General features: G+C 28.7%; 1 protein-coding gene across 6 annotated transcripts in view; it reads left to right on the forward strand.

Annotated features, from left to right (window-relative positions):
* The window catches only part of LOC113550543 (ADAMTS-like protein 1), a 171592-nt gene that overhangs the window by 37783 nt on the left and 120159 nt on the right, over nucleotides 1-13650 (forward strand). The gene's annotated exons all lie outside the window — the stretch shown is intronic.

Genomic DNA, 13650 nt, shown 5'->3' on the forward strand with positions numbered 1-13650 from the left:
TTGAATAGGGAGGTACATATAAAAGAAAGAGAACGATTGTATTCAAAAGTATAACACATTGGCTGGCCTGATGGATCGACGATGGATCTAAATCGTATGTCGTGTGCGGGGCCTTTATATATTTTTCTCTACATAACTCTCTGTGCTATTTTTTTTTCACTTTAGAAAACTTTACTTTGCGTAGATTTTCATTACTCTCGCGCGTGCAGGCCACGTGTTTTTAATAAATAATGTGTGTTATTTGGGCGGGCTGGTAAGTGTGTGTGTGTGTGTATTGTGTGAGTGTGTGTGGTGCGCCTGTCAGACCCACCTCCTATCTACCACGACTCAATAAGGTGACTGATGTCGTAATAAAGTGGAAAGAGAAATATTTTTTCAGCCCTAGAGCTGCCACCGAGAGAAACTACCCGATAATGGAAGAGATGTGCCAGGTACTAAGTTAATACTCTGTGAACACGCCAAGCACCACTCACTCTTGCACCCCGTTTACACTTCTCTACAACATAACAGTTTTATTTTATTCCCATAGAACTTCTCTTCTGCTCTGCGTTTACTGCTTACAGATACTACTGCATGGCTGTCTTCGTCACTGCATTGCAGTTCCGAATAAAGTTCTTATTATATATCGTCTCGATAGCAATGCATTTAATAAGTATAATATAGAAAAAATATATATTATATAATATCAACATACAAGATACAATTCGTACATAAAAACCATATTATACTTTTATACTGGAGGTATGCTATAATTTTAAGTACTATAGTTATATAGTAAGTACTGATGATATTTTTTACTTAAAATTTGACACATAGTCAAGGAGTTAAGAAAAAATGCATTGCGTACGACTGTACGAATGTAGTGTAGATTTCAGTTAGTCTACCGTCCAACCGTTTTAAATTTTTTTTTGTAAGATTACTGACAAAAATATTTTGAAAAAACAATAATTTTGAAATTATAATTTGTTTATAAAAATAAACAACACATATAATATTTCACAATAATATTATGAATTGCTGTAGACATTTGTAAAACGTACAAGGATATGACGATTTATTTCTATATGTATATTGTACACATTCATTGACAAATTAAGAATATAATTTAAATATTTGAATGTTGTAGATAGGTACATAAGCACAAGTACTGATATATTAATCATATTAACTACCTTCACTTCGGTGAAATACAGTGTTCAAAAGCCATCAGAAGCCCCACATATTTTCTGTAATCATTTTATCTTAATGGTTTCCATACCATCCGGATTCATAAACACCGATAAACTATAACAAATGGCTGAATAGTCAGTATTTGAAACTAATTTGACTTAATTATTGACGGTGTCCGTATACACTATCCAAACGTAACAATATATTTATGTGTCTACATTATACATAAATGTATATAAATCACTAAAATATATGAGATATATTGTGATACACACTCATAAAGAAAAATTAAGTGGGATACAATCTCAAAATCGAAAATCCACGTGTATATTATACAAAGAATATACAGTATACTATTTATTTTTAATTTATTGGAATAATATGATTACTTTTTAGTTATTATCAAGGTTATTTATTACACCATTGCTTTTATTTTTTTAAATTAAAGTAAGTATTGAAACAATTACGACTGAAAATATGTGAATTGATGAAAAGCGTACATTTTTGTACAGCGTTATTATATTAAACATAATATGATTTGTCCGACTATCCATCGCTACTATAATAATTAATGTACACAATTCTCATTCCAATATTTTAATAGATGTGACTTACTTATTCAAATACATAGCATTTTCTTTGTTGTATATTGTGTTTCGTCAAAGCATTGTTTCCAGATTTCATTTTCTAATGTTTCCTCAAGGTATTCATGAATTTGATGGTTATAAACATATATATTTTACTGAGATATTAACGTCTAAAATAGACTACACAATATTCTTTTTAGTACACCCTTTGTGTTCATGTTACATTTAAATCCGTCTAATAATGTATCTAAATACCTTATGTAAGCACACTGTAGGTGTAATGAACAGTTAAACATAGTCGTATGTAATAATAACAATAACAAATCACAGTTCACCAATTACAATTATTTAGGGATATGTTTTTATTAACCCTTTAAAGGGCAATGGGAAATAATTTCTCACAAAAAAAAATTAAAATCTTGAAGGTAACATGTGTAATAAAAAACGAGTTTCTTAAAAAAACATATTAAGCCGATTTAATGGAACGTACTTAATCTATGCACCTATGTTTTTTAATTTTATTTACATCTCAAAAGCATCAACTACAAAATTATGATCTGGCATTGATTGTTCTCAATTCTCAATTTTGTTATTATTTATTTATTAATAACAATAGATTTTCTTTTAACACAAATTTAAAATGGAAAGTCTTTTTATTATAATATTAAAATATAAAAATTATAAATATTTTAATTCTCAACAATTATTAATATTCCGTAGATTTTTCTCGTTTGTTATTACTATAACGTTTATTTTCTCAAATAAATATATTTTAATAAAACTCAAATGGTTTATTTTTTAAAAACATGCATACTCTTATTATTTATTAAACATAGTAATCTAATAAGATGTACTATTTTTTTCTTAAACTGTTTTTTTAAGAATTGTATTTTTTATTCTATAATTTATTATGAATAATATATAATTAATGACTTAGGCTATTCCATATTCAACAACATTTCCCCTAGGACATGTAGTAGAACTATAAATTAAACATCGAATATTCAATTTAAATTATAACGGTTTAAAATTATCGGTTTGACAACATTTTTTTTTTTTACGATATTCACGTATCTTGTCAAAAACTAATTTTAATGGTATTACATTTCTTCCAATTCCAAGTTGCACTGCAGGCACTCATTTTTAGCAGAGCTGTAGGTTTGGTGAAACATATAATAATGCAATGTTGTTGTTGTTTCATTTCTATTGCTATCAAGAATTGTATTGCAATATTTTTATTGGAGATTTTAAAATAACATATATTTTATAATTTTCAAACAATAATTGATTATCTATCATAATGTATTTACTTTTAAAATAGAAGATCGTAATAACCTCAATACAATATTTACTCAAACAAAATACCATCCTACTTAATAATAGTAGTGTTACTCTATGATGTGTAATGTTTATATTTTTCGTTGTATAAACGCCTTATTTAATCAATAATTAATATTTGTCTATAAACTTTGCATTAAATTGAAAAACAAAAACAAAACATCACGTTCATTTATCACTTATTTATAATAACAATGATGATGATAATGATATTAATATTAATATTAATAATGATGAAGTTTTATTTCAAAATAAAGATAAAAATATTTTTGTATTTCTCATGTATACATGATACTATATCATACACATTCGAACTTTAATAGCTCCTTAGTTTGTTTTAATACATTGACTTAACTGCCTTACAATATTTTCGTCATACTCCTAAAGTAAGTATATTCATTGGGTTTTTATGAGTTGTTGGTATATTATTATGACTTTGTGGAAGTCAATATTGACATATTTTACAGTAACTAATTAGCCACAATAATAAATATTAGCCATCCGTCAAAAAAATATAGAAACTCACTCCTATATTTTGTTTCCCGCGTGGTAAATCACACGGCTGTTGATCAAAAAGAGTTGTATGGTAACATATTATTATTATTTACAATGAATCGTCGCTTTTAGACGGATTTTATACTGGTTCATACTGTTCATGGTAAGGATTGTGTGCACTGAATAGGAATTGATTGTCCCCAAGTAAATATTCGTATAATACCGATCATAGTTATTATTATTATTATTATACGACATAAGTGCTTTGGAGGACGACGTTATAATATACAAGACAATAGACATATCAAACGCATCGTACGCTCTTCATATTCGGTCGGCTAGACATTTCTATGCGGGCATAATATCGTTTCTATGTTTATTCGTAAAATTAAATCAAATCGGTATCGATAAATAGAAAAACTTTTTCTTTTTAATCATTTGGTGCAGGATATAGAAGCTATTTTTTCCATATTTCTGAAAAAATACTGTAATAAATACCTAATTTTATAATGTCACGAAGTATTACAATATGTTGCACGAGTTATTATAGATAAAAATCATTTAAATATATGATTATTACATTCTACTATAATTATATCCTAATATTGTACTATCATAATAAATAATAATATAACAATGATTTTTTTTTTGTATTTTAGCTTACATTTGTATGCTTGTAAGTTCGTGATATGATCATGTACATTTCTGATACCATCTTTCATCGTACCAAAAAAAATAATGGATTGATGTCAGTATGGATGATTAATAATCACCTCATTTAATATGCTCGAAGATATAAACTAATTTGAAAAATTGTATAAGGTTAGAAAAATCGTTTGCCTCTCGAATGAACACGGCTTGTAAAAATTTTAATAAAGCAATTCGTTTGATTGCTGTTCATTATGAAATGTTTTCCAAGTACTGCGTTTGGCACCAGACGCGTGATAATCGTATAACTAACCAAAAAAAAAATAATACTTTTAAACGTTTTTAATGTGCATATATATGGTTGAAATTTAAAAGTTGACGCCGAAGTGGCATTAAATAAGTTTTCAGTTAATTTTGGCCAACGTTAGAATGTTCCAAAAAGTTTAGCGCCAGTAAAACAGAATCTCGAATCGTTAATAATTACTGTAGCGCGTCGTGTTTCTCATAATGTAGCTCGGTCAGTGTTATAGCCGAATCAGTAGAAAACGTATATAGTATATCACTCCAATAGATGCAGCGGTAGTAGTGGTACGGCAGTGGTAATAGTGGTATAGTATAATAGTATAAATGCGTAACTTTCGGAGAATCAACGCGTTAACTTGATTGTCTGTGAGACCGTCTGTCGGCGGCCAGACGAGATGAAATGGCATTAGTTTCATAGAGCGTTTTGGCCGCTAAAACGACACACTATAAAACTGAAAACAAACCGCATAACGCAAATAATGAAAAGTTTATCAACTATACCATGTTGTATATATATATATATATATATATATAAATAAATATATCCATACATGAGCAGGCGTTTCCAATCCCTGGTCGTCGGAGAGATGGAATGGCCGTGAGTCGGGGTGGGGTATGGCTTTGCATTAGTAAGATTGCTGCCGCCGACGCTGCTGCTGTTCGAGCGGTTTTCGCTTTTCTTCTCCTTCTTCTTTTCGACCTATCCAGCCCCTCGTGCAGTCGCCGCGGGAGGGTAGACCGTCGTCCCTACACCGCCGACACCTATAATATATACGTATGTCGTCGACCCGGAGTCGGTCCACTTGGATGCCGGCCAAATTCCGGATGATATGTATTGTTCCCGCGCACACACGCGCGCGCGTATGGAGGTAAATATATTATATAGTGTGAGCCCGCACATATTATTATATAATATACGTTTACGGGGACCTTATTCGCGGAGTACCTTATATAGATATATATATATATGTGTGTGTATACACGCAAAGAGGTGTTTTTCAACCGATACTAATACTACGACTACGACGACGACGACGCTACATTCACGAGTCGACCCACACCCGGGCTTGGAGCTTATCAAGAATCTAATATGCTATTCAAGTAATGTCGCACCGCGGTCGTCTGACTGTATTACGGTGCCAAACGGCGTAATATCGGAAATTCAGCAACATCACCGTAGGCAGCACGGCCGGGAGCGTGGCTAACAAATTACACGGTTCGACTGCCAAACCCGATATTATACGCAGAAGCCTTTTCAACCATAGTATGTATATATTATGCGTATACGCGTGTGGGTGCGCTACCCCCTATTGTGTCTATCTGTAGCGATGCACTTATAAATCTACTCTCTTCAACGTTCAAAGAAAACGATCTCATCGATATATTATCATAAATAATACGAGATCGATATGTTGCGTGATCCAAACCTCTACAACGTAATCCTATTTGATATTATATTATGTGTATTGCTGCATGCGCGTTTACACACCGTTCGTAGGTAACTTGTTTAAAAGAAACAGCGTAAGCCAATATTATCGTGATGTTTACACATAATTGACGAATTCGTCAAAAATACCAAAACATAATTGTCATAAAACGTCGAAGAGTACTACATTTTTTTTTATATATAAATATATAGTCGCGGAGAAATATAGAGAAGTGAGTCCAGTAATTTTATTTTCAACGACAAAATTGTGTTTCTATGATTTGAGTATTACGATTATTGGTAATTTAATAAATAAATTAACAGAAGTTGCTAATACTAACGGATATTACTGTATATTTTAGTTAATGTATGTACAGTTATGAAAATAAAAATATTTTTTAGTTTATATTATATTTAAAAAATATTTGTTTTAATTAGATAATAAATTAATAATATAATTTAAATTCTGATGAATACTTTATTCGCTTGACATTTTATAACTTAGAGTTTTTATCATAGGGAGCCAACTATCGCTTAACTGCATTGTCTCGAATATTTAATAAAATAACGCAATTACATTACAAAATCAACGCAAAAAAAGTTTATTTTAAAGTTTAACAATCGGTTACAGACATAAATTGATTATAATTAACTGTCGTATAAAATTGAAATTAAATTAATTTTAAGTTGAATTTATTTCAATAACGAATCGAGTACAATAATAATAATTATTATTATCCTTTATTTATTAGTTATTACTGTAGGTCTATTTTAAGCCAACATTTGAACTACGGAATTAATTAATTAATCAATCCGTAGACCTCAGTATTTTATGCAATGTTTTTAACAAATTACAAATTCAAATATACGAAAAAAAGAGAACAAGTTGTCTGTTTATTTTTGGTTTGATGTAGACGTAACCTCCTAAAACGCATTAATAAAATACCTGTAAAATTTTAATTGATCGCCTCGAGTACTTTGGTCGAAGTCCTATGAAACGAAATACACGTATAGACGTATAATTTAATAATTATAATATCCACAATCCCCTAAAAAGGTCGCCATATTATAATCATTAATAAAAACCTTTTAAAAGCACACCAATCATATTATTATCTTATCGCGCATTTTTTTACGAAGCTAAACTATTAAAAAAAAATAACACGATAAACAAATAGAAAAATCATCTATTATTCGTTTGAGCCAAAGCGAAACATTTACATAGGATGAAATGATGAAAATCGTGCAAATAATAATTTAAAAGAAAATTATATAAAAATAACTATTTGCTGTAAAAAAAAATAGCTTAGTTAAAAAATTAATTAGTTAATTAGTTAATGTTAAATTGGTTAAACCCAAATTTCAGAAAATAGTTTTAGCAATATTATACGTATATAGTATATATCTACACTGCATGGCTACGTATATGGTGTTAAAAAAAGTTTTAAAATCCAAGCAAACTATTACGCGTGTGCGGTTTAATAATGCGGTGATATAATACTGGTAAGTGAATATATGTATAGGTACACCTGAACTGAGAAATTAATTAAATGCGATTTGTTTTTGACTCGGGCCGAATTGACGAGAAAAGTAATTCTAGTATTGGCTGGACAAGGGGCGAGAAATCGGATCGATACGCACCAATGTCGGCCAACATAAATAATTAACGGCTTTCGGTAAAACTCTAAGACGGATGTCAGTAGCACTTTATAACTATGCATCGTGGTCCACGAGTCCGTTAATTCCACGACTACAATAACAAATGTGTGACAGGTAGTGATATCCGCCAACGAGTGGATATAGTGGCTGACGGCAGTAGTGCAAAAGCGGAAGACGGAATGAACGAGTAGTACAAATGAACTTAAGTTAATAATTTAATAAATAATTACTAAATTATGAGTAACTTAAAATGTTAATTTTGTACATATTTTCGATAAACTTTATTTTGAATGTAAATTTTGCTTCGAGGTTCATATTACTCCAAAAGTAATAAACGATTAAAAAAAGTAAATATTTAAGATCAACAATTTGTTGTAAAAACCCTAATTTAATTACGGTAATTTGTACTCATAAAATGTATATTGCAATGGGATGAAAATTAAAAAATGAGAATTTAAAGATAATGAACGAAAAGTTAAATTTTCATGATAATGAACTATTTCATAATATTGTTGACCTCTCTGAAGTAGTAGTAGCATTTATTATAAAACTTTTGGTATAGTACATAATTACTGTAGTAGTAATAGTGATAGTAATAGCAATAGCAGTAGTATTTCAGGTCTATCGGTTTATAGATAGCAGAAAAAAAAGTAGTAATAGTAGCAGTAGTAGACTAGTATAGTAGTTTCAAGGTTTTGTGAGCACCACGCAGTTGTCAGATATAATATTACTTTGTTATATATGCTGTCGTCCTGCAAAACTATTTTTAATGGAAAATCGTCCGGGCCAGCAGTTCCAAACTGCAGAATCACTAGAAAACAATGCGAAACTATATAACTATAGACACAATACACGCATTTATTTTAGCCACTATTCATAATCATGTGCCCATCCCCCGTGCCCTTCTCCAGCGACCGTCAGCCAAATTTTCTGTAATACTCAATGCAGGGACAGCGGGGTCGTCGACAGCGCACGTTGTCGGTCGTCCGTAGCGGTCGGTCAGCTACGCATATATATATATATATATATACGTATATACGTGTATAGCCGTAAAATAGTGGTGGGAATCGAGATCAACGGATCTATACGAATGCATAAATGTATAATACGCGAGCGCGAATGTGTATAAAGCGCGTGCGTGCGAGTGCGTTCGAGTGTGTTCAAGGGTTGCTCGAGTGAGGCAAAAAGAAATTGATTGGGACATCCTGGTGTAGAACGAATAAAACGGCCATTGTTAGGGCGTATTATTTTACTGTATAAATCTCGGAAGTAAAAATACGTACGCAATACGCGTATATATATATATATACCTAGGAGTATAATATACACCGCCTAAAAACATACATTCTTAGAAACATTTGAAAAAAAATATTTACATTTCTACGGATCGAAATTTGTTAATAGGCTTCGATAAACAAATAATTCAAATTACAGCAATAGCAATATCGCGTAACTTAAATTGTACATATTTATTATAATTGCATTTAATATATAAGCATATTATGCAGTTTCCGTGTTACCTGTACCAGAACTTTTTGAAAAACTATAACAAAGTAGTACATACTTTTAATACTAAAAAGTTTTTAATGACATTATATAGAATAAGAATTAAGATTATCAGTAGTTATTTATATTACTTTATTATTAAATTATTAATGCTGTATGTTACATCCTTCGTAATTATTCATCTTTGTTACTCATTTATATTCTAAAGCATTTTCAAAATAATTTAAAAAGATTTATTTTTCAATTCTTTCATAAAAATCTAAAGCTATCTGACCATAATTTTAAAACTTAAAAAAAAATATCTCTTATGAAATATTTTCATTAAAAAGTAATACAGACTATTACAGTAAATTATTATACAAAAAGTGATATTTTTTTATAATATCATAATCACAGTAGGGGTTTTTGTTATATGCCGTATTTATCTAAATGTGTTACGTGAGATCCCGTAAGAGTATATATGAGTAAATAGCTGAATATACTTTCATGAGTCACTAATTGGTGATTATTGTATAATCGATTTTAAAATATTTAAAAACACATTACATATTTCCATAGTTTATGAGTATTAATATACAAATTATACATCAAAAACTTTTATTTATTATTATTTGAATAAAACATTTTGTAATAGTAAGTTAATACACATAGAAGCAATGATTATATAAGTACTATTCAGTTAATAGTAAATATTTTTTTAATGATTCATCTAATGACATAGGTAATATATTTGAAATATGTTATTAGAACAGACTATTATTCTTAAATAATACGAATTTTCTATTCATGTCGTCGAAGAATAAGGAATTTTTTTTCAAACATGCGTTCTTTTTTGACCAAACAAATATAAGAAATCGTTTTTTATTTAAAATTGTCAAACGTCAACATTGCAAAAGTTCTTTGCCATACCAATTTTCGGACTCTCCTGGATGGTCTTGAACCGCATAATCCCTGACCCGTTTGGGTCTGTCGTTCAATTTAAATAAATTTGCATCCTCCGCAAGGGTTTTTTTCTTCTCGTATACTTAAGTCATAGCTCACTACGCAAACAAGTGGACGTGATCAGAATAAACCGATGAGTTTGGCCGGACAGAATTATTATTAGCTCTTCTTCGCCGCCTTCTCGATTCCGTTCTTCGTATACTCTTCCTTTGAATTTGTATTTCCGTTTCGTCGAAAAAACCCCAAGCTACCACTACAATGTATAACATTTTCAACATGAATATTGGTTAACATATATACTACAATATAAGATAATAATGGATGTATTGTTTTAATTTTGTAGCCATCTTTTATTCTCTTTTGTTTATTCGTATAATTATTATAAAAAAACTAAAATAATAATAATAATAATTTAAAACTGCAGATTGCTATACATAGAATCTTGAATATTATAATTTATTCAAAACGCTATACATATTTGTCAAAAAACTTCATTTATTTATAAATATACTTTTCAAATGAAAGCATTTAAAATTAATTGAAACACGCAGTGTCATAAATGCAATTAATATATACGATACCCTCAACTCAAATCCACTATCTCGTAATGCATAATATAAGTTGAATACAATTAGCAGGAAAGTCAGTTAATATAAATAAAAATATATGATTCATTTTTATAATAATAATATAGCATCTCATATTTATAAAAAAATATGACGTAGTTGGCGTTATAAATTATTAAAAATGCATTAAAAAAAAAAAATGTTTATCATATTACACAGAGAATAGTGAATACATAATATAGGCAGGCGTACATACTTATTACCATGTGAACTGTACAACATTCGTTTCATACTGTAAGCTATGATAATATTATTATACACCCATTACATGTTAAATATTAAAACGACCAATAAAGTACTATACAGTATACATGTACTTGACACTTTTTGGCACCTTACTGCAGACATTAAGAATAACCATGTAATATTATATTTTGTTCAGATAAAACATATTGCATCTTGCTATCAGTGTGAGTTGGCTTGAATTACTTAAATATCTTGTAAATTGTAAAGTAAAGTACTAACTAATATATTATAATTTACATTAATATATCATACATAAATAGTTACATAGACTGAACACGTTTCTTGTTATTGATAAAACCAATTACAATTTTCGATCCCCAGCTGTGGATTAATATAGGTATATGAATAAGAAATAGAAAACCTTTCCTGAATAAACTAAATCGTTAATTATTAGTCCTCCCAGACTATGCTACACCTGTCTAATACATTATGGTTTCTTAGTTTTACCAGAATACCTTGGACACAATTATGTAGGTACCCTAAAAATAATTCAGAAAATTAATAACGAAGAAAAAGTATAATTACATCAAATTAAAGCCATATATAAACGTTAATAATACAAATACGTAGAATAAAATATTCATAATTTAAAAGACGCCAGTGTACTAATATTTTTTTATTTGAGGGCTTATTAACAGTAAACGGTCGAGAAAACTAATAATATCAAGAACAGCAATATAAAAAACTAAAATAAATGTAAAAAAACCAGTCAGTAATAATTACTACTATGTCATATAGGTTACGAGAAAATTATCGTAATGAAATTATGATACTCTTCTTCAGCTGTATTAAGTGATATAAATACCTCGCCTTATAGAAAGCATACCTATATAGTGCATGTACATATAATGAATTATATTTATACGTTGATAACAATGTCTTATTAAATATTGTGGTGATGTAAACGAAATTAGATTAATCACATTTTACAAAATTAGACGATTGTATTACGCCTAGTGTACATGTGAAATTAAAATTAATATAATAATTCTAGCACAACATAGCCGACAACAAAATTTGAAATAATTGTAATGTATCATTTATTATATATTTTAAACATAGGGATGTTCTCAAATTCTCAGTTTTTTTTATATTTATTTAATACATAATATTATATTTTGTTCTCGTTAAAATATTCTTCGTAATTTCAAAATTGTATACGATATTTATGATAAAACATAATAAACTTAATGTATCGTGATATTTACATTATCATACATAATAATATGTAATACTGATCGTATAATCTATCTGTGGTTTATAATAACTTTTAATTAAATAACATATTATAAATCAATAATAACCTTATAAAACGTGTTCGTGTAGATGTAGCATCCTGCACGCCACTCAATAATATGAATTTTATATTATTATGACTTAGACTACCGAAACACCACAAAAATGGTATTATAATCGTATAGCATTAAAATTAAAATCGATACTTTAAAAGTTATTATCACTATCAAAACGAAAATCCTTTAAATAGTAGACTATCATAATATGTATTAATATCAGTCTATTAAATAATATTTTGTACACATCATTAATTATTATAATGAGTACCGTGGTACCTAATGATATATGAATATGAATAAGAATACATTTATCGATGTGAAATGCGTGTAAAACGTAATATTTTATAAGTCTCTTTAAATGTGTGATAAATTATAATGTTTCGCTGTCAAAAGTGTACCATATTTTAAATGTATATATTTATTAATAAATAATTTAAATTCAATATCAACAATACTGCAGTATTCCAGGATTCTGGAGCTTGAAATTGAAATGAAATAAGATACTGAATTTTATATTATGCTAAAAATGAATAATTTATGTTCAGAGAATTAGAGTATTAATAGTTTGCAACATTAATAATACAAAACTGAATTTAGTTATTACTTATTACTTATTTGTAATTACATAATATATAATTAATTATAATATTTTATTTGTATTTATTAATTCGTAGTTTGTCGATTACAATTTTAAACTATTAGGGCATTATTTTTTATATCATAATATTTTACTGAAATTTAAAAAATCTAAAGGGTAAATAACTAAATATTATTTCACATAAAACAATCATAAACAATATTATTCATTGATAAACATGAATAATGGAGAATTATTTGGTATTATTATGTTTATTATGTTATATGATTTCCGTGTATATTTTACAAGGGTAGTGATTAAATATTCACTATTGTAATTTGTAGACAATACATAAATAATGAAAATGTGGTAAGTTTTTATTGAATTTCCTTTTTTACCCCAAAAATGTATAGATAGACAGGTGGGTATTGGCGTACTATGACGTTTAAACATATTTACACTCTTAAATTGTACTTGAAATACATTTCTGAATTGTTATATATATACAAAATAATTACTTACCGTATTAAAAATGTATTAATAAATTAAAATCACCTCAGGCTCATTAATTACTTAATGAAAATAAAAAAACGTAACCTACTTGACAGTTGCATTTTATTAAATAATATTCACACTCTAAGCATATTACACACAATATATAATGTATTAACCTGATGCGTTCTGCATGGATATTAGAGGAATGTAGGTGAACATCATCAACCTTTTTATCGAATTTTAAAAATGTGGGTGAGTCTTAAAATTAAAACATTGGCAACCCGCCTCGGTTTCCCGTCGTTTCCAACAGGCAGAGCCTTATTACTTGCGTTTAGTA

Source organism: Rhopalosiphum maidis, chromosome 1, assembly GCF_003676215.2.
Source record: "Rhopalosiphum maidis isolate BTI-1 chromosome 1, ASM367621v3, whole genome shotgun sequence".
Classification (NCBI taxonomy): domain Eukaryota; kingdom Metazoa; phylum Arthropoda; class Insecta; order Hemiptera; family Aphididae; genus Rhopalosiphum; species Rhopalosiphum maidis.